General features: G+C 45.6%; 1 protein-coding gene across 14 annotated transcripts in view; it reads left to right on the top strand.

Moving 5' to 3' along the window:
• LDLRAD4 (low density lipoprotein receptor class A domain containing 4) overlaps positions 1-25692 on the top strand; it is a 436354-nt gene that overhangs the window by 293685 nt on the left and 116977 nt on the right. For 2 of the 14 annotated variants that reach the window (XM_054672295.2, XM_054672294.2), the window contains exon 2: positions 1-25692. This exon is cut by the window's left edge and continues 38044 nt beyond it; it is cut by the window's right edge and continues 63084 nt beyond it. The exons of the other annotated variants lie outside the window; for them this stretch is intronic. The gene's annotated coding sequence lies outside the window, so the exon portion shown is untranslated. 14 annotated transcript variants of the gene reach the window in all.

Genomic DNA, 25692 nt, shown 5'->3' with positions numbered 1-25692 from the left:
GAGTCAGCTTGGAGACTTTCTGCATGTCATGCAGCCTCCTGGGGCCTCAGTTTCTCTTCTGTACAAGGCTGAATAACCTTCACAAAGTCTCTTCTAGCTCTAAAACTATTTGGTTCTATGATGCAGGAGTCCTTTAGAGAGAGTTCCAAAGAGAGGCATAAATAATTATTAGAAATCATCTTTGATATAATGGACTTTGGAGAGTTGGGGGGAATGTTGGGAGGGGGCGAGGGGTAAAAGACTACATATTGGGTACAGTGTACACTGCTTGTGTGATGGGTGCACTAAAATCCAGAATTCATGACTATAGAACCCACCCATGTGATTAAAACCACTTATACCCCAAAAGTATTGAAATAAAAAAATCATCTTTAAAAATATGAGGAAAGGCAAAGTCAGTTGGGTTGGCCTTCCTGGTGCAGAATGACAGTGTCAACACCTGTTAAGTTTCCCAGCCAGGGCTGGTGATGGACTGTCTGTCTCCACGGCAGAGTATGGAAGCAGAGAGGCACTACCTGGGGCAGAGGGAGATACGGCTGAAAGCATGGAGAGGATTAATGTGGCTGGGGTGAGGAGTGAGAGGGAAACTTCAAAACAAAACAAAACAGGAAGATAGTGGAGATGGTGCTCCAGTGATCTTTTTATCTGCTTGGAAAAAAATGGAATTAAATTCAGATCTTCCAAAGAAAAGCTAATACATGTAAGTTAGGAAAACGGCAGTGATTTCTGGAAGCAACATTCTTCAAGCCTGGATTAGTTCACCCATAGAAGTCATGGAACTCATGGCCTCACACACAGGATCTGTGAGGAGCGGCCCAGGTGCAGCCTGCAGAAGGAAGAGGAGAAAACTGGACCTGCTCAGAAGGCCTCTGTCCACTGAGCTTTAGATCCTGTTTCTGAAAAGGGAAGGCAAAATGTGCTCAAAAAGAATCACACAGGGCCGGGCACAGTGGCTCACTCCTGTAATCCCAGCACTTTGGGAGGCTGAGGTGGGCGGATCATGAGGTCAGGCGTTCAAGACCAGCCATCTCTACTAAAAATACAAAAATTAGCCGGGCATGGTCTCGCACACCTGTAATCCCAGCTACTGAGGAGGCTGAGGCAGGAGAATTGCTCAAAGCCGGGAGGAGGAGGTTGTAGTGAGCCGAGATCGTGCCACTGCACTCCAGCCTGGGTGACAGAGTGAGACTCCGTCTCAAAATAAATAAATAGTCACACAGGTTATCAGTGTACTATTAATAGAAAATGGGCATATTCTTTGAAAATTATGGGTAAAGAAAGGAAATATATGACATGAATTCTGTAATCTTTTTCTGATAGGTAGAAATTTCCCTCAAGGACTGACTTGAATGGACGGGGATGAGAAAGACAGTGATTGTTTCTGGCCCCTCAGTAGGAAAGGCGAGGGCATGGGTACAGGTGCCGGAACAGCCCCAGCATTGGTTCTCCCTCGGGCGTGCTGGGCCAAGAAACGTTGGCTCTCAGGAATAAAAATCCCCAGACCTAAAACAAAGAGAAGACCTTGGCCTCCTCTCTGTTTGCTCAGCTTAATGCCCCCAAATCAGACTGTATGAGGAAACACACAAGAAATGTATTTTTAGCGTCACTGGCATGGGGCATGTTCTGGGGACCAGAAAGATGTACAACATCTGGGATGTATGTACCATGACAGCTGATGTATGTAGTCGACATTTCTTTATGCATAGAAATTAAGTTTCTAACAAGGAGCGCTTGCGTTGCTCAGCTTATCTAAATCAGGTTGGAAGGCAAAATATCATGTTTTGTTTTTAAATGTAATTTCCTTCCTGTTCCTTTTCATGGTTGTGTCTCATGCTGGGCCTACAGGGTAGATATAGGCTGAGTAAGAAAATGTGTCCATATTTTAGCTACGCCATTATTTTAACCCCTCAGCCACACATCTGCTGTGGCATGAAGTACCTGACTGAAATAAATCTCCACCAGAGTCATGATATAGGAATGATCTTCCTAAAACCCTACATAACTATAGTCACTCAGTCATCTGTGGCCTCCTTTCCTTTGGGGACAACTTTGTAAGAAAATAATCTCAAAACAGGAACATCCCTTGTGGTTTTGTGAGGTGCTCGCCATGAGCTTCTGGAGTGGAAAAGGTTGTGTGCTTACAATGTGGGTGTTGAGTTCTTTTCAAACCTTAATGCTTTTGGACATATATTATGTTCCTAATAGTTTTGCTGCTTTTGATGTTCACATTCTGGATTCTTACTTCCTTAGATTCATTGAGTAATTTTATGTAATTCACAGTTCGTAGGTTAAATGGACTTGATCAATTCTTCCTTGAGCTTTAGAGAACTAATGACTACTGCATTTAATTTGAGAAAATTAGAGATTGATTTTTCCAGGTATTCTGCCTCCTCCCTCCTCTAACTCTAACTGCATTTATGTTTAACTTTAAAATTTACACCTATATTTTTGGGATAACTAGGTTCCGATACTGTCCTGGGTATTACTGGTCAAATTCCAGTTGGCTGTAATATGTTGGGATTTCACATTTTGCTTGAAAATAAATTTGGCAGTGGAGATTACTTGCACTGAAAAGTAAATTTTTTTGGCTTATTTTATACGTTACCCTATCGTGTCTTCTCTCATTGCCTTTTGGACTTCAGAGATTGTCTCTGAATTATCAAATGATAGTGCAGTGGATCAAGTTTGGCCACAGATGCTAGTTGCTCAGCAGCAGCTCCTTTAAACGAATAAGGGTCTAAACTGCCCAGAGGGCCAGCACCAGAACAGGGTCTTGCACATTACATAAGCTCCATAAGTGTGCACAGTCTGATGATCATGTCATCCAGCCTGCCCTACATTGCAGTTTGCTTTGTTCTGGGTGGCACTTGCCCCGGGGTCACAGAGCTGCCCTGACAGGTGACAGAGCCTGGCCAGCCCTCACTGTAATACACTCTGCACCCTTCCTGCCTCCAGGCTTACAGACAGCCTAGTAACGGTTTCTGTAATCTGAGCTGTCTGCTGCTTCAGAACACATTTAGAGATCAGTAAGCAAGTCACATTTTCTGTGTTAACCACTGTGGGCTAAACACAAGATGTTTTTGTGGGTGGGCAATTTTGTGTCTCCATGGACATTTTTTGGCCATACTTATATAGTTAAGAAGTTATTAAATTACATGTGTTTTTCCCTTCTTTTGTTAGGGAAAATGCAAACTTCAGGGGCTTCAGATCTTCTTCTTGGGGATCCCGTGGGGAGCTGGATCCTCAGATATTTAGGAGCGGACAGGTCCTCACAGGCTTCCACCTTCATCGTCTTCATCAGTCTCCGTTTATTGTGAGCTTTCAGAGCTTATGCTGAATTTTCTTGCTATGTTCAAATCACCAGGGCCCCAAGCCTTGGACCTATGTTGGGCTTTGATTTCATGAGAGCATGTTAGAGGTTACTCATGGAACACCTGTCAGGCCAAGGTAAAAGTGTATAAGGTGGGTCCTACCCTGGCACACTTAGCCTGTCTTTTTAAGCTTGAAACATTTAAAAGTATTTAGAGATCTTGTTGATGAAGACTCTGATTCAAAGTCAGAACTTGGAGAAATTCAGATAGACATCCTGAGAATTTTCAGCAGAAAGTAATATAGGCTTTTTCAGCTAGAAGGGCCATAGCTCACCATTGTGGATCAATTCAGGGAACTGGGGTGCTGGAGAAAGCATGATCCATCCAGTCCCAACAGACTTTTGCCTCTTGCCAGGAAGTTGGAGAGATTGGAGATTATTGTTGTTGTATTTCATGTGTACTTTGTCGTATATGTTAACTCTTGTACTAACTTCTAGTAAACTGTATATAGGTCTCATTCCATAATAGGGGCCCACCCATTTTCAAAGAATCCATAATAACTCGTGGAGGGCTGAAGTCCTGGGTTGTATCCTGACTCTCTCTGTGAACTGTGACCTTGGAAGAGAACCGTTTCTTTAAACCTCAGTTTCCTCCTCTCTACAATGAGATAATAAACCAATTTCACGTAAGTACTGTGGGAATTAGATGAATACAAATAAATCACCTAGCACAGTGTCTAGCATATAATAAATATACAACAGATATCGATTCCATTTATAAAGCTTCCTTCCTCCATTTATAAAGCTAAGAGTTAAATAACCCATTCTCGTATAATTGACCATGGATATCCGAGTCAGGTGGGCCTCGCTGACAGGTGAGCCAGGATTCTAGGGCCAAATAGAGACAGACAAGGTAATGGGAAAGGCTGACATCATAGGCCGTGGTAGCCCTCTCTGGGGGCTACTTGTTAACACTGTCTTAAGACTATTTAAATTCCATATTTGTGTCTATGTGTATATTTATTTAAAGAAGCCGTGCGTTCGCTTGGTCTTGTAACTTCCACCTTGGACAGCTGTGTCTCTGAGCTAATCCCAGGATCACAGGCTTAATGCAATGCAGCTTGATGAGCTAAGCTCATGCAGAAGCCCTGGTGAAACCCAGGCTGGTGTTGCTGCCCAGCCTCTGCAAACATCCTGGTGCACAGGTGAGAGTTGTAGGTTCAACGTCTCTGCTCAAACCCACCTTACACTATTTGTAGGTGAGCAAGCCATTGACAGAGGCTCTTTCAAGCCCTGGACTGTAACATCTCTCCATGCTTTCACTGAAAGGCATGTTTGCCCACCCCCACCCCCTCGTCTCCTTCACTTCTTGCCACATTACCACTGTGGGCAAAGCATGGAAGGTATTTAGGTGGGTGGGCAACTTTTTTTCTTTGTGGACATTTTGCTATATTTAAATGGTTGTGAAGTAACTGAATTACATAACTGTTAAAGGGTCAGCCTTTAGAGAAGACAAATGTAAGCGGTGGAGCATATGGTCTCGATAGGCTTGGGTTCTGTTCGTCTCCCGAACAAGCCTTCCTTGTGCACAACACTGGCGTGCATTCTTTCTTCTGCCTGCCTCTGTTATTACATTGGTTTTAAAGAAACCAAAATCCTTGGTGAGCTGCCTGTAGGCATGAGGGAAGGAAGGATGAGTATTTCTGACTTTGCTTTTTGAAAAGCTTCCAAATGTAGAGCAAAGAACAGGAGACAAACAAGGAGTGGTGGTGCTTCTTGCATGTCACTTTGAATGTAACTTTGAAGCCAGGTTGTCCTAGATGGCTTATGGTTATAGGACAGTTGTCTTAAAAAACAAAAACTAAAACTACAGCACATAGACACCAACACAGATGAGCAAATGCTAAATTGTCATGTAATGCAAGTGACTGATCAGATGTATAGCACTGGTGAAAGGTTCCTGCTGTTTTGCCAGCCTCTTGAAGGAATCTCAGTAGACTTACAAATTCACGTTTATGTTTCATCATTTAACAATGGTTCTTTATTTTACCTTTTTAAGGACCTAATAAATAAGTCAGACAATGACACAAGATTTGGAGAGCTGAAACATTTCTAAATTATATTACGATCACTACTGCTTGAGGTATTTATTTGCATTTTATGGGGAATTTCTTAAGCAACCTGAAATTTTTTGTTTTGTTTTGTTTCGTTTCATTTTGTTTTGAGTCAGTGTCTTTCTTTGTCGCCCAGGCTGGATGCAGCCTGGAGTGCCACAATTATAGCTGACTGCAGCTTTGAATTCCTGGGCTCAAGGGATCCTCCCATCTCAGCTTCCCAAGTAGCCGCGACTACAGGCACATGCCACCATGCTTGGCTAATTAAAAATATTTTTTATGTAGAGACGGGACCTTACCATGTTGCTCAGACTGGTCTTGAACTCCTGGCCTCAAGTGATCCACCCACCTTGGCCTCCCAAAGCACTGGGATTACAGGCCTGAGCCATTGCACTCGGCCTAAGCTGAAATGTTTTGGTTCCTAAAAGTGTCCATGTGTAAGAAAAAAGAACTGTAGGTCTTTGGACCATATCAAGGTTTTATTTACATATCCCCCTCTTCCCTACACCCAAAATTGAATGTAGAAAAAGTGAGGGTGTTGCAAATACAAGTGACAGTAACAAACTTCGAATGAGGTTGAACCTTTACAGCAGCAGTGAAGCCATGAACGATCTCTTCCGGCTGTCCTAGAGGAGCCCTCGTGCCTTACAGGAAGTTCTAGCCCTGTGCAGCCAACACACACCTGTATTTGTTCAGATGTCACCTTGGTGGCACAGTGCAGATCCAGGGGACACCTGTGCCTCTGAGGCCGTCGGGGAGGGTGTGCTGTGGAGAGACCTGAGGACTCTGGTAGCGCCCTCTTTCACAAATGTGTGTACATCGTGTGGCTCTTTATTGCTAGGGTGGCATTTGAAATTTCGTTTATTTCTAAAAACCAACAGAGCGGCGCTTCAAGTGGACACTATTTTTGATTCAGGGATCAGTGTCTGAGAGCATCAGTGTATTTCAATCCTAAAAAGTTTTATAAATTTTGCATAAGGTCATATAAAGGTGTTTAGGTTTGTTACCCTGGATAATGGCAATTCATTTGGAGAAGAAGCCTTTCACGATGCTTCCTGATGGCACCTTCTTTGAAGGAGAGTGGCCTTATATCAGCCTGTGTTCCTTAGGCAGCTGGCATCCCTTCATTTCATTTTGTTCCTTTATTTATTTTGAGACAGGGTCTTGCTCTGTTCCCCAGGCTGGAGTGCAGTGGCACAATCCTAGATCACTGCAGCCTCGAACTCCTAACCTCAAGTGATCTTTCCGCCTCAGCTTCTCGAATATCTGGGACTACAGGCACATGCTGCCACACCCGGCTAATTGTTTGATTTTTCTGCAGAGACAAGTCTGGCTGTGTTGCCTAGGTTGGCCTTGAACTCCTGGACTCAAGCGATCCTCCCGCCTTGGCCTCCCAAAGTGCCAGGATTACAGATGTGAGCCACTGCACCTGGCCTGGCATCTCTTTTAAAAATGGCTTATTAAATATTGAGTTGATATAAGCAAATATGTATAACCTATGTGTGAGGTATTAAGAATCATCAATTCCAGTGGATGCTTATGTCCCCACTACCCAGTTCCAGCAGAAGAATGTTCCTGTCATCTTCCACTTCCCTTACACAGACACATCTTCTTTCTCTAACTGGATGACTCCCCATGTGGGACAACTGCCTGCACGATACACATGAGTAATGATGTGGTTTTCCCTCCACAAGGTCCCGAGGAACCAGAGGTAGCTCCGTTTTGGAAAGAGCGTCCTGGTTGCCCATGGGTTATGAAGTCTGCTGGTGAGGCTTCCTTAGATGTCTGAATGTCTCTGGTGGCCATCTGTAAGGTGCAGTCAGTCACTGTGTTCAGGGAGGGCGGCCCGTGGATGCCTGGCTTCCACACAAGCAGTGTGGTCCTGGAGGCACATGTGGGGTCCCTGGAAGGAGTGCAGTTTGCAGTTGTTGAAGCCCCACAGGTGGGAGAGTATTTCGCTCTAGCTACCTCTAGGTCTTTATATGACATACTGTTCTTATAATATGTCTGGACATGACTTTCTTTTTTTTTGTTTGTTTTTGAGATGGAGTCTCGCTCTGTCGCCCAGGCTGGAGTGCAGTGGTGCGACCTCAGCTCACTGCAAGCTCTGCCTCCCGGGCTCATGCCATTCTCCTGCCTCAGCCTCCCTAGTAGCTGGGACTACAGGCGCCCACCACCACGCCTGGCTAATTTTTTATATTTTTGGTAGAGATGGGGTTTCGCTGTGTTAGGATGGTCTCGATCTCCTGACCTTGTGATCTGCCCGCCTCGGCCTCCCAAAGTGCTGGGATTATAGGCGTGAGCCACTGCGCCCGGCCATGACTTTCTTTTCTTTTCTTTTTGTCCTGTTTGTTATTTTGTGAGATTCCTAGTCTGTGGATTGGTGTCTTTCAGCAGTTCTGGAAAACTCGCAGATTTTCAAGATCTCCTCAAACATTGCCTCCGCCTTGGTCTCATTATCCTCCTCTTGTGATGAGTTGTGGGTTAGACCTTCCCACTCTGTCCTCTGCACTCCTTCTCTCTCTTCTGTATTTCCCATCTTTCTGCTTTTACATTCTGGGTAACTTCCTACAGTCATTAGTTCCCTCCTCAGCTGTGTCTTGTGTTATTAGACCCATCCAGTAGGTTTGTGTTTCTTGTATTATATTCTTCATTCCAGAAGTTGTATCTGTTCTTTTCAAATGGGATTGTCATTTTAAAAAGTCGTCTTTCTCCTTATACAAAGTTTCCAATGTCTTCTTTTCTTTTTAAGCTATTAAACATACTTAATTTTACCCACTCTATCTGGTATTTCCCACATCTGAAGTCTTTGCAAGTCTCATTAAACTTCCTGTGTTTATGCTGGATCTCACTCATGGTGCTTTGTTTCTTGTTTGTTTTGTGATTTTTTTTTTTTAAAGTGAGCTTATAATTCTTAGAAGTACATCTATGGAAACTCTTGGCCTAGGTTGAAGGTGGGTTTCTCCAGGGGGTCCATGAATTTATACCCACCAGATGTCTTGGAAACATCCCCAGCTTTGACTATTTTCTGTTACTGGCTTCGGTGTTTTTGACTCACCCAGAGAGTATGATTTTAGTTTATAAACCTCCTTATGGGCAGACTTATGGTTACACATTCTCATGGGTGGAGATAGTTGTTCCCATCCTCTCAAGACTAGTCATTTTCCTTGCAGGCCGCTAGGGTAGGAAGGGTCTCGGGGATGGATTTATTCCTAGTTCACCATTCTACGGAGGATATAATTTTGTGAAGACTCAGCTTTCTTCAGCAGCAGTGTTCGTTGTGGGAGCCCCGCAGTGGAAATGCCCTAGGCTTTGTCTCCCGTCTGCTAGCTGCAAGAGTGCATTAAAATGGAAGCTCAAATTCATTGCTTTGGCAAATACTTTCGAAGTGGAAACCTTGAGTGCTGAATGAACTCTCTAAGTTCCTGCTTTCCTTAGCTCATGGGCTCCAAGTATTGCTTACTTTTTCTTACTGTCATTTTAAAGATTACTTTATCCAGCGCTTTAGTTGTTTCCAGCAGACGGTTCCTCTGGGGATCTCACTCACTGTTGCCAGACATGAAACTCACCATCCTTCTAGTTCCAGAAACATGTGGCATCAACCTACGTGGCTCTCCCTGGTGTTCCGGAGGGAGCCGGGGAGCTGGGGTCAGCTCTTTCCCTGTCTGCCTTGGGTTTCCCTTCTTTCATTGATTTCCTCAAGGGGATGCTTACCTTTTCTAAAAAGACTTGACAACTTCCAAAGGTTAGCAGAAATGGGCCAGGCGCAGTGACTCATGCCTGTAATCCTAGCATTTTGGAAGGCCGAGGCAGGCAGATTGCCTAAGCTCAGGAGTTCGAGACCAGCCTGGGCAACATGGTGAAACCCCGGCCCTATTAAAAAAATGCAAAAAAATTAGCAGGGTGTGGTGGCATGCACCTGTAGTCTCAGCTACTCGGGAGGCCAAGGCAGGAGAATTGCTTAAACCCAGGAGGTGGAGGTTGCAGTGAGCCGAAGTCACACCACTGCACTTCCAGCCTGGGTGACAGAAAGAGACTGTGTCTCTAAAAAACAAAAAAGTGGAAATGAAATTTTCCACCATACCTCATGTTATCTCAGGTAAATACCCAAAAAGTGCTGGTTTACCAGCTCATATTGATTTTTCATTTTCACGAGCTTCAAATTTTCTGAGGATATTTTATAACTAAGTCCTGTTGCCTCAAGTCTATGCTGTTAAGTACAAAAGCTTAAAGTTTAAAACATACTTGGAATTTGCTACATAAAATATGCACTAGCTACAGGTGCATTTAGGTAATGAATACACATGAAAAAGAGGGTAGACCTGTGTGTGCCCTTGAGAACAAGGAATTTTCTCAACCATAAGAATCCTCTATAGACCCTATAATTTGCCAGTTCTTTTTTATCACACACTTGTTAGGGGATTGGGCAATGAAATGTTGCTGGCAATTCTTCAGAAGAATTCATGAGGATGAGTCGAATTTTCACCGTTTAGTTGGAGGCAGCTTCCCAAGTCTGCTAAAGCCTGTCTTCAGCTTCCGCTGAAAGTTGGCCCTGTTGGCATCCTCTGATCGAGAGGAGGGAGAACCTTGAATAGTAGCAGTGGGGTATAGAATAACCATCACCCTAGGCTCTAGGGTGATTCTTCCTAAATTATACTTTATATATCTTTAGTGCTCTGTTTGCTGAGATATTAATAGATGTCTCTTGACAAAGGAAGTGACATATTCAGACAGAGCGGGAGGACATCGTGTACACGGCCCAGCTGCCTGGAATGTCCACATAGGAAGTGCTCGGGGCAGCTGTTCTTTAGGTTGGGAGACTCAGAGGGAACAACTTAAAAATACCCGCAGGCTGGGAACAGTGTCTCACACCTATCATTCCAGCACTTTGGGAGGCCAAGATGGGAGGGTCTCTTGAGCCCAGGAGTTCAAGACAAGCCTGGGCAACATAGGGAGACCTCGTCTCTACTAAAAATTAAAAAATTAGCTGGGCATGGTGGCAGGTGTCTGTGGTCCTACCTACTCAGGAGGCTGAGGCAGGAGGATCACCTGAGCCTGAGAGTTAGGGGCTGCAGTGAGCCCTGATTGTGCCACTGCACTTCAGCCTGGGCATCAGAGCGAGACTGTCTGAAAAAAAAAAAGCCCTCACATTCACTTGAGATTAAGAAGACAGGACAGGAAAGTCTTTGTCAGAGAATGCAAGGGATGTTGCTGTTGGAGAATACATCCCCACCCTCGGCACCTCTTGGACAGGCCACTGGAATTCGTCTTCCTGAAGACTCGCCATTGGAGGTAGCCTAGTGAATGCCTTGCAGAGTCAGAAAGCCCGTTAGACTTTGTTTAATGAGTCAGTCTCCCTACTGTTGTAGCCTTGGAGTCCTTTTTGTTTTTAGAAAAAGACCCATTAGCAGCTTGCAGAACACATATGTCCCATGAAGGGCAGTTTGGGAGAGGCTGACCCAACCGACTCTTGATCGCTGGCACTCGTGCAGCCTGGCTTTGCAAGCTATGAGGACCTGAACACTTGGGAATTGTTCTGTGTCTTAACCATGAATATTTGTTTGCAAAATTTGGTTGAGAAGATTAATTACCTTCTTGTTAAGCATATTTACATGATTAGACTATTTTGTGATTTGCTACAGGTGTAAAAATCAGCCTGTTGTGGAAGATCTGGAGTCATTAGGAGCTTTTGCACTTGCTCTCATTAGAGATGGGATAGAGGAAAACAAACCAGGAGAGTTGAAAGTATGACAGATTGCCTTATTAATGTCCTCTCTGAGTACCTGTGCTGGATGGATTGCCAGTGGAATAACTTGGGAGGTGGTACAAACCCACGAGATGACAGTCATCCTCTGTCATTGCTCTCTTTTGTGATATGAGTGGCGTGAGGAGGAAGAAGGGAGCAGTTGCTGCATTTGATTTGGAAACTGAAGTTGTCACGGGGTCTGTTCCATGAGCACGTGACGAGGAGTCATCTGAGCTTTCTCTCAGCCATGTTGCTGACCTGCTCTGTTTTGGCATACAAAAATTATCTTAAATATGGGCACTCTTGTAAGATGAGAATGAGATATATGGAAAAATAAGGAAATTATACAAAGAGTAATAGACATTACTGGCACTGTAATTTGAAATCTAGTAGCCATCTCTGTTTTCTCTAAGGCTGGTGAGTAATCAGCTCCAAGACTTGGTTTTGTCTCCATGGCAAGTGGCTGAATGTGCAGTGCCCTGGTCTCCTGTCTGCAGGTGGGCTAAGGACACTAGTGCTTACTTTGCAGGGTTATGGTGAAGTAATTCACGTGAAGCTCTTAGTTAACAAATGCTACTTGTTGATCATGTTTGTTTATATCATTTTTTTCCCCTAAAGCAGTATTTTGAAAACTGGAAAATATTTCCCATCTGTTTCTTTTGTTTAAGGTGATAAATGCTGTGGCATTCCATTGCCTTGCTTTTTAGCAGTGGCTGGCCAGGCTGACTTCTTGCTCTCTGGACAAGCTGCATAATTCTCTATTAGCCTATAGCCTTGCTGTTTTCTAGAACCAAAGGACCTCTCCTCCTGCTATCCAGGCAGACCCTTGAAAGTGGAACATTAGACATGATTCTAGAAAATCTCCTACAACAGACCTTTTTTTGTTTTTTGTTTTTTTAACATTTGTGTAGCGTTACACTGTACCCTCATCGTATAATGTTGCTTAAGAGCATGCCTTTTACATATCTTTCCCCTGCAGGTCCTTGGAAGAGCTAGTCTGCATATCTCGTATCTGCACTGAGTGGTCCTAAGGGGTTGTTTGTTTGTTTAAACTGCAAATGTGATCTGTTTTCAGAGATGTGACTGACTTGCTGGGCTTCATGTCCTGGAACATGGCACCTGCTTGAAATCCTCAACAGTCTTTGTCCTGTGTCATCCAGGTAGAAGCTTCCATGCTACAAAAAAAAGGACTAGAATGATATGGCATCAGACACAAAAGCCATATCTGGAATGTTTAGCTCTGTCTTTTTTATCTAAGCCGAATGTGTTTTCTACTCTTTTAAATGAACCTAACACTTAAAAACCCAGCAGTAAATCCTAGGGTGTTTTGGGGCTTGGGGGGGATTTTAGTCAGAAATTCATTGTCAGCTTTTTGCAAATATTTGATAGTGTTATCTTAAATGTATGTACGAAGTTTGTAAAGGTGCGTTTGATGCATTTACGAGGTGCTGAGAGTGGATGCGCCCACCTGTCATTCCAGCCTCACATCCCCACCTTCTCGGCTCTGTCCTTTAGCCCAGATCCAGCTGCCCAGGAGCACGAACGCTGTGCCCCCGGCAACATTCTAGATAGCCTGTGCCCGTGGGGGTCCCAGTGTCCACAGCAGTCTCCTCTTGGTGCCCCCACTGTGTGCGAGGCAGACTCTGAGACCATCCCGAAGACCCCCACCCCAAGATGTGCACACCCTGGGTGGTCTCCTTTCCTGGGTATCCTCACATTAGGGCAAATTCAGTGACCTAGGTGAAGGGATTTGGTAGATGTAATTGACATCCCTGATCAATTCATGAGAATGGAGATTGTCCTGGGTGGGCCTGGTCTAATCAGGTGAGTCTTTAGGGGGGACATGCAGCAGTCTCAGACACCCTCCTGCTGGCCATGAAGAAATGAGCCACACTGTTGGGAGGGGAGTGGGCCACATGGCAAGGAAACAGTGACCCCAGCCCTGCAATAGCAAGGGACTGAATTCTGCTGACGGTACAGGTGAATGCTGAAGAGGACCCCAGGCCTGGGATGAGAGTGCAGCCTGCCTTGATCCCAGCCTCAGGAGAGCCCGACCTGGGCTGATGGCTCAGTATTGTTCTGAGCTGCTGGATTGTTGAAGTCTGCTGGGCTGTGGTGGAACGTAGTCTCCTGGGCTCTTCAGAGCCACTGGCCAGAGCGTCTCCGCATTTCCTTGCTGTGTGCCATGCGATTGCCTCCCTGGCCACTCCCCCTGGTATCTGGATGATGTCTGCCACAGACCTTTTCTATGGGGACCCCTTTGCCTTTCCAGGTGGGCCATTTGGGAAGGATTTGGACCGACCCCAGTGGGCTCTCCCTGGTGACACGAACCTTTTGCTGTGGCTGACTCTAAGGTTAAGGTGGTCCCAGCCCCACCCTTTGCAGCAGGAGACAGCCCATCTCTCTGGGTCTCTAGCATTCCTGGGTGAGGATCAGGCCACAGTCCATGAGCCTCCCTGCCTTGTTAGGAGTTTCTTGGCTGGTGAACCTCTCTCTGCCTTGGCCTGGACACAGGAGAGGGACCATTCACTCTGTCCCTGGAGAGGGGTCCTAGCGTGATCCTCGGCACAGATGCCTCAGAAGAGCTTCTCTTCACAAAGGCATCTTTAGCTGTCAGCACCTCGGTCTTCCAGGTCGGGACCCCCGACTTCCCTTGTAACTGAGAGGAGCCTCAGAGCACCAGGGAAGCCCCTTCTGAATCAGGACCGGGCCCTGCTGCATGGTAGAGAAGAACCAAAGGGTCTTGGGTTGGTTTTTATTTTACACTTTACTTTCAAAAAACACACGTGATCAGCACCCTCACTTTGATGTGTTATATTGACTGTATCTTGATGCTTCCTTTGAAACTTAAAATTACACATTCTGTTACACCTGTTTAATTTTTTCTAAAGAAAAATGCAGGTTTTTTATGCTTAATAAAATGAAGTTAGTTGAGTAGATCAAATATCTTCACCTGGGGCTTTGAAAAAAAATTTAAGCAGAGTGGTTAGTCTGTTATCTGGGAACAGAGTTTGAAGGAAGGCCCTAAGTTACCTGGTCACCTTATTACTAAGAAGGAAAGTTACTGTCTGTATCAGGTAGTGCCTCAGTAACGCCATGTAACAAACCACTTCCAAGCTCAGTGGCTTCAAACAATAACCATTTATTATGAATAGCTCACTAAACATCACTTTCACCTATCTTTGCTCCAAAACCTGCTCATTCCAGCAAAAGCCGAGACAACCAGATCATATGGAATGAACTGTGCGTATTTCAGCTCCCTGCAAAGGAGATGTGGCTTCATGCAGGGTCCCCAGAATGGAAGCCTTGCGTTTTTCTCCACATCAGAACTAAGCCTACGATTTTATCCTGAGCTTCTGAAGCTTTAAGAGTGACTTGATCTTCTTGATCTTAAAAAGAATTAAAATGCCAACTAAGTTGGCGTGTGTCACTCTCCATCTCGCCCCAGTTCTAAATTAAGGCTGCCCTAGTTAAAGCTGCTTATATCTTCACTGTGCCTGAGTGTTAGAAGAGCTTAATTACAATCCCTGCAATTGGTTTGGGAGTGTGCGTGCGCCTTTGCATGGATGTGTGCGTGCTTGCGGGCAGGCACAGACACACGTGTACTCAGGTCTAGGTGCAAGGACTAAATTCATCTGGATACGGTGCTTTGTGATGAAGTGGGAGTGGCGTGGGAGCTGGCAGACCTGTGTGTTGAGCCCTGACTGTCCCACATCTGATTATTTTGACCTTCAGCAAATGACTTAATGTCCAAGAGCTTGGGTGTCCCTATTTGTAAAATAGAGACACTGACCTTAAGCTCTCTGTTTTTCTGGGAGAACGAAGAGCATAGACCAGCACCTGGCACACAGTGAGCATCATCCCCACGCCCTGAGTCCATTCTGCAAATCTCACATTTAAACACGCTAAAGTCAACCTCTGCCTTTCAGACCACAGAGCTGCTTCCAGATCCTGGCCATCCTGGACACCTGGAGAACTACCAGTCGGGATCTCCAGGAAAACGTGGGCATTCCCATAAACGTCATTCGTTTTGCAGAAATCTGACCAATGTCACTGGAAGTTGATGGGCGTGCTTCAGGGGGCTGAAATCCTGTTTCAAATCTGTGTTGTGTCTGGGAAGGTCTTGGCATCTGCCGGGGTGACCCACAAAAGGCCCAGCCTCACTGGGCTTGAGGAGGCCCTGGAAGCAGAACATGAGCAGGAGAGCAGAGCTGGGTGGGAACCAGAACTCCCGCTTGCCTGTGCCTGGGTCCCAGGGAGAGTGGCACCTGTAAGTGGAAAACTAAAGCCCTTACTTAGCAGACTATGAGACGTGCTGTGCCCACTCTAGGGGGCGGAATGACCAGGAGGAACGGTTCTTCTCCCACCTGTACTCTGGGCCATGTACCCCAGCGGGGCCTCACCACCCCCTTTATCACTCTTCTCCAAAGGATATCTTGCCCCCTCCTGTGTGTCTATGTGAGGTTTCTCTCTGCATGCAGATTTAGAGCAGCTTTTTCTATTTCAGAATACTTTTTAGGTATTAATCATGCTTGAAATCTCATGGACTCAGTCGCGATTTGGGAATTTTATTATATTTTATTTTGGGGGGAAGGGAGCTAATTTCCTGTGGGAATTTTATGGCACCGTTATAAGCAAACACTCCCATAGGATGGATATGGGATATATCCTCTGTGCGTTTTCATTTCCCGTCGCAAGTTAGATGGACAGCATCTCCCGAGCCTTCAGGATTTCCGCAGGAGCCTACTAGGCCCTCCTCTTGTCAATGAGCCTGGAGTGACTCCTTGCACTGCATGTGGTGGGAAAAATATCCCCGGATAAGCTGGGGCATGTCATAAAGTGTGTGGAAGGGATTTTTATAATATTGGAAAACATATAATGCACTCTGAACAGCTTTAAATGCGTGAGAAGAGAAAAAGAGATGTGTCTGTAAGAGGGGAAATGAAGTTAGCTCCAAAAACAAAGCCAGAAGTATAAAAAAGCAATTAAAAAGTCTCTCACATTTTTGCATTTTCTGTATCATGAGATCACTTGTGATTGAGCCATACTTTTTAAATAATGGGCAACATTTTCTCCATTGTCTTGCTTGAGCATTAACTACCATTTCTGTGTTACTCTTGTGAGGTTATTTTTGGTGTGATTTAATCCTAGTCAGAGCAAAAATAAAATGTCAGTTCTACAATGATGTACTCTATAATGTAGAAAGCACTTGCCATGTGTCATCGTTTCATCTTTATCGCATCCTCGAAGGTGTTTTTCCATTTATATGTGGGTGAGCTGGGCCTCAAAGAGGACAGGAGATTTGCTTAGGGATGTAAGGCTGAGAAACGGCAGACACGGTGTGAACTAAGGCTTCTGAGTGCTGGTCCAAGGTCCTCCCCTCCTCTCCTCCTCTCTTCCCCTTCTTTTCCTCCCTTCCTCCTTCCCTCACTTCCTTCCCTGAGTGGTGTCCTGGCCCCTTTTCTGGTTACTGTCTGTCTCATGAATATAGATGATCTGGATGGGTGTATAGAATGCATGGGACTGTTATGTTTGTGCTGCAGGATGAAAAGCACCCCTGTCATTTGCAGCTGCCCTTGGCAGAGAACGTTGGGCGGTGATGCTGACTGGGCTGGAACCTCATGTCCTGGTGCAGGTTCCCTGTAAGACACCATTAAGTTTCGTGCTTTTACTCAGCTCATTGGAGAAGGCTGTGAGGCAGAGAAGCCAAATAAGTGAATTTAATGGTGCTCAGAAAATACCAGTTCTACAGACACTTCATGACAACCGTCACAGATCAGCCTTAGAGAGTCGTGCATGGGAAGATGTCTTAATATTGCTGACAGGGTTGTCGCTTGGCATATGCCCTTGTCCTTGAATGAGGCATGAACTGTACCTTGTATAGGAGGCAGGCCTCCAGGCTGACACTTGGGTTTGCTGGCCTTCTGGAGACCGGACCCTTATGGTGCTGGCCTGGGCCGAGGGAGCCTGTTGCGCACACAGCTTTTCCAGAAGACCTTATTCTTCCCACCTCTTCTCAATCCTCGCCAAAGACCTAGCTCCAGGCTGACCCAATGTGAGCCTCTCCCCAGCCTGCAGTCCCTCACCCGCGGGCTTTCTGGCTTCTCACCTTGTTCTGCTCACTGGCCCCTCTAGGAAATTTGTTAGGACTTGGCCACACGCATGGCTACTTGGAAGAGGCAGAAGAGAGAGCTCCGCTGGAGGGAGGAAGCGAGGCAGAGTGTGAGAGCAAAGGAGGGGAAGTAGAATGGCCCAAGCAGTCCTACATGGTCTAAATTGGTGGGTGAAAGGAATGAGAAGGACCCTGGGGACCTGCCTGAGTCCCAGGAGGCCACCATGGCCTTCACAGAGGCAGCCCATCAGGTCTGGGGCTGGAGACCCCGGGCTGCCACTCCTGCAGCACCCCCTGCTTCCCTCGCCATGGACACCCATTCTCAAAGCTTGCCTCCTGCTTTAGCCTGGCTTGACGTCCTGGGCCAGCTGCCTCCATTTCTCTGTCGGCTCCTGCCCTCCATGTAGGAGGCTGGGACACTCCCTCCTGGCTTCCTAGTGACTGTCGTCTGCCTTTCTACCCAAAGTTGTGGCTTCTGCACCTGGCCTCACACTTCACTGCCTGATATGCTGCCCTGGACAACCTACCTGGGCTTTCCTACAGCAGCCTGGTAGCAGATCCCTGAGAGTGGGGGCTCTTCCCCACCTGAGTCTAAAAGTATATGGGGGAAAACACAGTGACTCCTAGCCCACATCTGCCAGTAGTCTTCCTCTGCCAGCACTGAGCTGGAGACGCCTTACCTGCGTTACCCTGTTAGTCCTCACAGCAGAATTGAGCACCATTATTACTATTATTATTTTGAGATGGAGTCTCGCTCTGTCGCCCAGGCTGTAGTGCAGTGGTGCCATCTCGGCTCACTGCAACCTCCGCTTCACAGGTTCAAGCAATTCTTCTGCCTCAGCCTCCTGAGTAGCTGGGATTACAGATGTGCACCACCACGCCTGGCTAATTTTCGTATCTGTAATAGAGATGGGGTTTTGCCATGTTGGCCAGGCTGGTCTCAAACTCCTGACCTCGGGTGATCCACCCACCTTCACCTTCCAAAGTGCTGGGATTACAGGCATGAGCCACCACGCCCAGCCCAGAGTTGAGCGCTGTTATTATCATCTGTTTTCAACCTTCTCTCAACAAGGTTAGTATAATTTACGTAAGGTTGCAAATTTATGCCACTTTCAAAAAGAATAGTTTGCTCTTCTACAACTAGCTTGTTGCAGAGTTAGATTCTGCAGTAACACCCGTGGTTCCCATTGCACACCCCACTGGCTCCTGCATAGCAGCGTTCCCCCAACTGTAGGATACATGACTCCCAGGGGGTTCCAGGAAGATGCAGATTCTGATTCTGATGTTGGGAGTGAGGCCTGGGCATCTGCCTCTCTCACAAGCTCCCAGTGATGCCCCTGCTGTTGGTCTGTGGCCCACGCTTTGGGTAGCGAGAGCTTAGATCCTCGGCCGTGGTTCTAGCTTCACAACCACAAAACAAATCTAGCTTTGGATCACAGGAGGCCAGAGACACTGGCCCAACTGATGTCAGAATGATGGGAAGTCGAAATAGCAGCATCTACTTGAAACCCTTGCTTAGAAAGTACGGAGATTAAAGATGTGTAGGGAGAACCTGGTTAAGGAGCTCACTGTCTGATTCTGGCTCTGAGCAAACCAGAGCTTGCCCCCAGCCACCCCCTCATTTGGCAGTCCTGGGCCCCCAGTTGCCCGACACTGGCCAAATGCCCATGTACCGTAGTGGTGACCTTTCAGAACTAGCTACTTGGGAGATTCAGGTTCTCTCTTTGATGTATTCCTCCCACATTCCAAAGGGAAAGGTATTCTGAAGATGGCCTTTGATGATACAAATGGTGGTGATGACTGTAAGCTACCTGGAACACTGATGCCTGTTAAAAGGAGGTCATCCACAAGTAGAAAATGAAAAAATGCATATGGAGACCTTGACAACCTCAAAGGCAGGCTGTCGCGGTGCAAGACTTTTAGAAAGCCCTGTAGGAAGCTGGAATGCCACAGAGCTCACAGAACTAGACCCAAGTAAATAATACATGCCTTTAGGATGGGATCTATCAAGTGACTTTGTGAAGTGTGGTTTTCATAGTCATGTGGCCATGGCAAGAAACAAAGGTTGAGCTGCTAACCCCTCCAGTGTGAAAAACACTGAAAAAAAAATATAACTTTTGGATCAATAGTGATCCTATCCTTTCTCTGAATGTTGGCAGGACATTTAAATAATGTGTGCACAGAAGACAGCGTTCTGATGTGCTTAAACTTGTGTTTCATCCACATAGGCTGTCCACAGAGTGTGTCCTGTTGTTACGCTGTTACTGCTTTAGAGACTTCCATGGCACCATCCCACCAAGGTGGAAGAGGTTCCGTTTTGAAGCACTGTCATCCTCAGATAATGTTCGCTTTCATGAAAAATGATGTGTTTATCTCCGTAGTCGGAAGCTTTCTCTTTTGAAATATCTCAGATAATTTGAGGTGACTAGGTGGTATTTCAGGGTGAGTTTCATCCTCAAATATGTGTCCTTAGAGGCCAAGTTAAAGGAAAAAAAACATTGCCCGATCATAAAATTCACATTTGAGTCAAAAGAATTAAATTTGCCCCCTACCTGTGCTTCCAGCCATGTGTCTCCAGACTCCTTGATGGATGATTTGTGGAGTCACCGACCTGCTGCTGTAAAAACCATAAACCTCAATAAAGTGATGTGGAAATGTAGTGTACAGCTGCAGACTTTTAAAAGTAAGAAGAGGAAGGAACACATGTTCATCTTCCTCCCCGAGAAGAAAAACAACATTGGATTCTAAAAGATGGCTTCCTCCTTTTTGCTCCCACTGAATGCCACAGCTGTTAATGGACAGTCTTAGAGGAGATGATGGGGTCATCAGTCTGTTTCTGGAGCATTCCGAGGCTTTAGATAGGGAGCAGCATGATTCTAGCAGTGCTGCGTGTTCTTGGGCAGCGTGTCCTTCTAGTAGGAGTCCAAAAACATCCTGGCCAAAATGAAATGATTTCCAGCAATATCTGCGGTGAAAGCAAATTGACCCAAGGATAATCTCTCTCCCAGCAGAGAGAGGCGGCAGGGTGGGGCCCGCTGGCTCAGCGAGGCACCCTGGACTCTCTGCCCACTGAGTGAGTGCTCTCGTGCCCTGGCACGATAAAACATGGGTTCTTTGTTACAGCTTGGTGACGTGTGTGACATGCAGGGACCCTGCCAGGGCCCAGGGTGGACCCCCAGAGTGAGAGCTGTGGCTCCTGCTGCCTGGAAGCCTGCCCTCGAGCCAGGAGGAAGGGGATGGGGGCATGAGAACCATAGCATTTGGTGAGCAGCCCCCGCAGATGTCCCAGGGTCATGGTGGTGTGGGCTGGGGGTGGGGTGGGGGGTGGTCCCGGGCAGCGGAACTTCATTTGGAAGGACTTTATTCTAAACCCTTCCAAACCAAAAGTCTGGATTTAGAGTAAAGTTAAGCTGCCTCTTAACACAGTGGTTCTCCTTCGTTTCGTGTGCTGACCACACTGTGCCACCTGCAGGCTGGTCCGCTTGCTGGCTGTTCCTGCACTCTACAAAACTAGAAGTTGCTATTCCTTAACCCTGGGGCCTGCCTTGGGCTCAGGACCAGCCCAGTCCTGGAGGCAGCCAAGGGTCCACAAAGGTCACATGGGCACTGGGTGGCACCAGTTCCAACTCAAGATTAAGTCACATGCTTGATGTTCCTTTAATACAAAGTCTGTTAAGTACGGAGACAGATGTGTGACTGTCCTACTTGTGGAATCAGTCTTACGGCTTAATAATCACACTTTGGCCGTGCGCACTGTGTGATTATAGAATCACATCTATAATCTCAGCACTTTGGGAGGCAAATGCAGGAGGACTGCTTGACCCCAGGAGTTTGAGACCAGCCTGGGCAACATAGTGAGACCCCATATCTACAAAAAAAAAAAAAAATAGGTAGCCTCCCAGCTACTCAGGAGGCCAAGGCAAGAGGATCACTTTAGGCCAGGAGTTCAAGGCTCCAGTGAGCTATGACCGCACCACTGCACACTAGCTTAGGCGACAGAGCAAGACTCCATCTTTTTTTTTTTTTTTTTTTTTTTAAAGAAATCACACTTTGTGGTAACAATGTCATGGGGAGAGGTTGTCTGGCTCTGGTCTGAGGTAGGAGGAAGGCACAATTCCTGGTGCTCAGAGATCTGCTCTTTGGGCTGGAACCCTGATGGGCCTCCTTTAGTAGGAAATGGAGATGGAGAGAAAGCGCTGGATCTTTCTCCTTAGAGAACTCTGGGGTTGTGCTGGCCTCAGAGACAGTGGAGGGGGTGAGGGTCCTCTGAGGGCGGGAGCAGCCATATGCAGGAGGCTGCGCTGAGGATGCAGGGTGGCTGGTGGCCCTGCTGGGGGGCGGCCTGGCCCTCTGGAGACAGAGCTTCCCATGCCAGTGGCTGTTTGTGCTGTGTGGAGTGTGATTTTCACACTGACCCCCCACCACCCCCAGTGTAGGCAGAGTGTGGTCCCCTGCCTGGTGGTCATGTTACTTTGGAGGATAAAGAGTAGGAACCCTGGTCCATGCAGGGTGATGGGCAGTGAGAGATGGGAGCAGGGCTGGGGACAGCCAATGCAGCCTCAGAGCTGCAGAGGCAGCTGCCGGGCTGTTAAAGTCACCCGGAGGGACGCACCCCACCGTGCATGCGGTGGACGGCTCCTGCAATTTCCTTCAGAGGGTAAGAGCGATTGGGAGGGGCAGCGAAGCAGCCGACTTCTGGAGTATGTATTATTCCTCCCTCTGAGAAATATGTGACTATACATTCAAGTTTGCGGCTGAAACTTCGGTGGTAGTATTCGGCCTGGATGACCTGTGGCATTAAACTGATGCTTATAAAGTAGATGTGCTAGTTACTAGGATTTGGTGATCTGAGTTTATTTCCAAACAGGTCAGGCCCAGATACAAGCGACCGCGTAGTTGGGAGAAGAGCAATGCTGGAACAGTGGGTCCCTGTCTTCCACATTTCCTAAAGTGGGAGGGAGGCGGAGGAGTGGGATAGCTTTTGATTGAGGGCATTGACATTTGTCTAAGGAATTAAACAACTGGGCAGCTAGATGACCTCAGTAACCAGTCTCGTCTCAGCCCCAGCCTTTTGATGCTCATCATCTTGTCTGGTTTTATAAACAGGGAGATGAATCCACCTTCATCGGACTTGGCAGGACAGAGGCATGTTCATCTGTGTAATCAGGTTTAATAGCAGTGGCACTTGTGAAATGGTTTGCAGTCCTGGTGCCCAGGGTGGAAGGCTTCTTTGCTCCTTTGTGTTCCTGGGGTGTGATGGCATGCCTGGCCCTGCGCCTTCCGTCCTCCAGGCTCCCAAGCTGAGGGTCAGGGGCCCTGTCCTGGGCAGGGGCCGTGGAAGGAGCCCTTGGTCAGGAGCTTGGAGTAGCAATGTCGGGTCTTCTGAATGAGAAGCAAAACAACACTCGGGAAATGAGCCTCGTTTGGCTGGAAATAGCATGCCAGTGTTTTCTTGCTTCGGGTTAGATCCAGTTAATTTACCCATTGTTTTTCATTAAGTAATACATCAAATTTCTGAGCACCTACTGTGTGTCAGGGCTAAGGGATAAGCCAGCGACCAATAGACAAGGTCCCTGCCCCTCACAGCAACCATCTAGTGATGGGCTCAAGTCACAGGGCTTCTGTCTGAATAAACTTGTGTATCTGCACAAAGAGATGTTTTTCTTGCTGCAATGGATTTTTCATCTTGAAACCCCAGTCACTTTGATGTATTTCTGGTCCCCAACTACTGTCAAACATTTACTTTTTAACCCCTCATAACCACTTTGAAGAACCAGAAAGGGAAGATAAAGAAAATAACATTGCAATTAGCAGATCTTTGGACTGTAGATCATTTTAAGGAGAAAGGGCTTAATTTTGAAGAAAGTCAAAATAGAATTAAGCATTTACACTTAGCTTATGATCCCAATTTTTTTCATATTCTTTGCATTAACCATAACATTTTTCAGTGTGCCTGGCAAGAATTTGGTTTAAATATGTGGATTTGATTTAAATATAAATTGTACTTACGAACGGTACTCCAGTTGCCCATTACCATGGATATTTTGGAAGTGATTATGTACTGAATCTTACCATGAAGCAGTAGTCCATGTATCTGAATTACATTTAGGCCTTTTAAAACATATCACATTATGTATATAGTTAGAAGGAGGGATGAGATGGGTATTTTTGAATTGAGTTTAATGGCTTACTTCAATAGGTGAATAAGGTTCTGCTCTGGGAATTAAAGGGACTTTTAAGTTTCTCTCTTGACTCTGATGTGCCTTTCACTGAACAGTAAAGGACCGGGGAGACTTGCCCAGCTCTCCTACTCGACAAAAGGTGAAATAGAATGATGCCATGAAATGCATCAATGTAAAATGCAGTTTTAGGATTGCATTTTAACTTGAGAGGGTCGTGAAGCTCTTGCCTTCCCATTAAGCCCCCAGGAATAATCTCCAGGTGTGTCTTCTGGCACTCCACGCTGCCTGCCTTCTGATGCTTCCTGTGAATTGTTGGAACCAGCCATATCCTTCTCACTTCTGCCACAAAAACTCCTGGTGGTTTTGTACTTTGCCACCTTGTTTAGGTTTCATAGGCGATTGGTTCAAGGCAGTGCCTATCTGCACTTCCCTGTAACTCTCACTTTTTTTCTTTAATGTGGCCTGCATATGAATATATCAACACTTTTTAAATTAAAGGCTAATGAGCTCACTGCACAGCCTGAGTACGTTTGGTATGTGGCCTTCTTGGAGATGCTCTGCATGTGTCAAATGTTATTTTCAGAAAACTGGCTAAACTTTTAATGGGACCTGTTGTTAAATCACCCTGTGTTTTTCCCATAAACACGAATGTTAATTTACATTTTTAACCTAACTGAATGAGTCGTTTTTCTTAAATTCCTTTGCAGTTTGAAGGAACATACCTTGCAACAGGAAAGCTTTAAGAAAGAGGACGAAAAGGCTTTATAATCTTTCTTGAAGAGACCCTGTTGCTAAAAAGAAAAAAAAAAAGAAAGTCAAAATAAACACATAGAAGAGAGAGAGGCTGCATTTGTCTGGTGTGCCCTGTACTTTCTTATACTCATGTTTGATATTTGCTATCTATTGTGGGACATCTTTTTGTATGCTTTGCTGAGGCAGAATTCACATACTGTGAAAGTTACTCACTTTTGGTGAAGAGTTCGATGAATTTTGGTAACGACATACAGTTGCATAATCTACACCACAGTCACAGAACAGTCTCATCTCCCTGAAAAGTTGGCTCATGTTCCTTCATACCCAGTCCCCAGTCCCGACCCCAGGCTCCAGGCCACCTCGGACCTGCTGTGACTCTACTTTTTTCTCTTCTGGAATATAGTACAGTAGAAACATGCATTATGTCATCCTTGCAGTTTTACTTCTTTCATTTAGGGTAATGTCTTTGAGATTCATCCATATAATGGTGTGTTTCCATGGTTCATTCTGTTGTACTGCTGAGTAGTGTTCTATGGTGTGGATGTACCCTACTCTGTTCATCCACTCATCCATTGACGGAACTGTTCATTGTTTCCAGTTTGGGGCTATTAGAAATAATATTTCTGTGAATATTCACATAGAAGTCTTTGTGTGGGCATATATTTTCATTTTTCTTTGTTAAATACCTGAGAGTTGACTGGCCGGGTTATATGTGTTTAATTTAATGGGTAACGCTATACTGGTTTTCAAAGTGGCTTTAACATTTTGTATTCCAGCCAGCAATGAATGGGGGTTCTGATTGAGCCACATTCTCATCAACACTTGATATTATCAGTCCTTTTACCTTTAGTCATTCTGGTGGTTGTGTAGTGCATCTTACTGTTGTTTGAATATGCATTTCCCTCATGACTAGTGATGTTGAGCATCTCTTTATGTCCCTCTTGCTTATCTGTGTCTTTACTTTTGTGATATGTTGTTTTAAATCTTTTGCACATTTTTTATTGGGTTGTCTATTGATTTGTAAGAAAACTATATATGTTTTGAATACAAACTTTTTGTTAGATATATATTTTCCGCAAATATTTTCTCCTAGTCTGTGGTTTGTTTTTTGTTTTTCTTAGCTGTTTTCAAAGATGAAGAGCTTTTTATTTGTATGAGGTCCATTTCATAATTTTTCTTATATAAATTGTGGATTTCATGTCCTGTTTAAGAAATCTTTGCCCAACCTAATGTCACAAAGATTTTCTCCCATGTTTTCTTCTATAAGTTTAACAGTTTCAGCTTTTATGTTTAGTTCTATGATCCTATCAAGTTAATTTGTGGATATGGTATGAGTTAAGAGTCAAGTTCACTTTTTGAAATAAAGATACAATTGTTTCAGCTCCATTTGGTGAAAAGGCCATCTTTTCCCCCATTGAATTACCCTAGTACCTTCATTAAACAATAAAGGACCGTATAACATTGAGTCTCTTTTT

The sequence above is a fragment of the Pan troglodytes genome, chromosome 17 (assembly GCF_028858775.2).
Source record: "Pan troglodytes isolate AG18354 chromosome 17, NHGRI_mPanTro3-v2.0_pri, whole genome shotgun sequence".
Lineage (NCBI taxonomy): Eukaryota > Metazoa > Chordata > Mammalia > Primates > Hominidae > Pan > Pan troglodytes.
The sequence above is the reverse complement of the archived record's forward strand: the minus strand, read 5'-3'. Positions and strand labels throughout refer to the sequence as shown.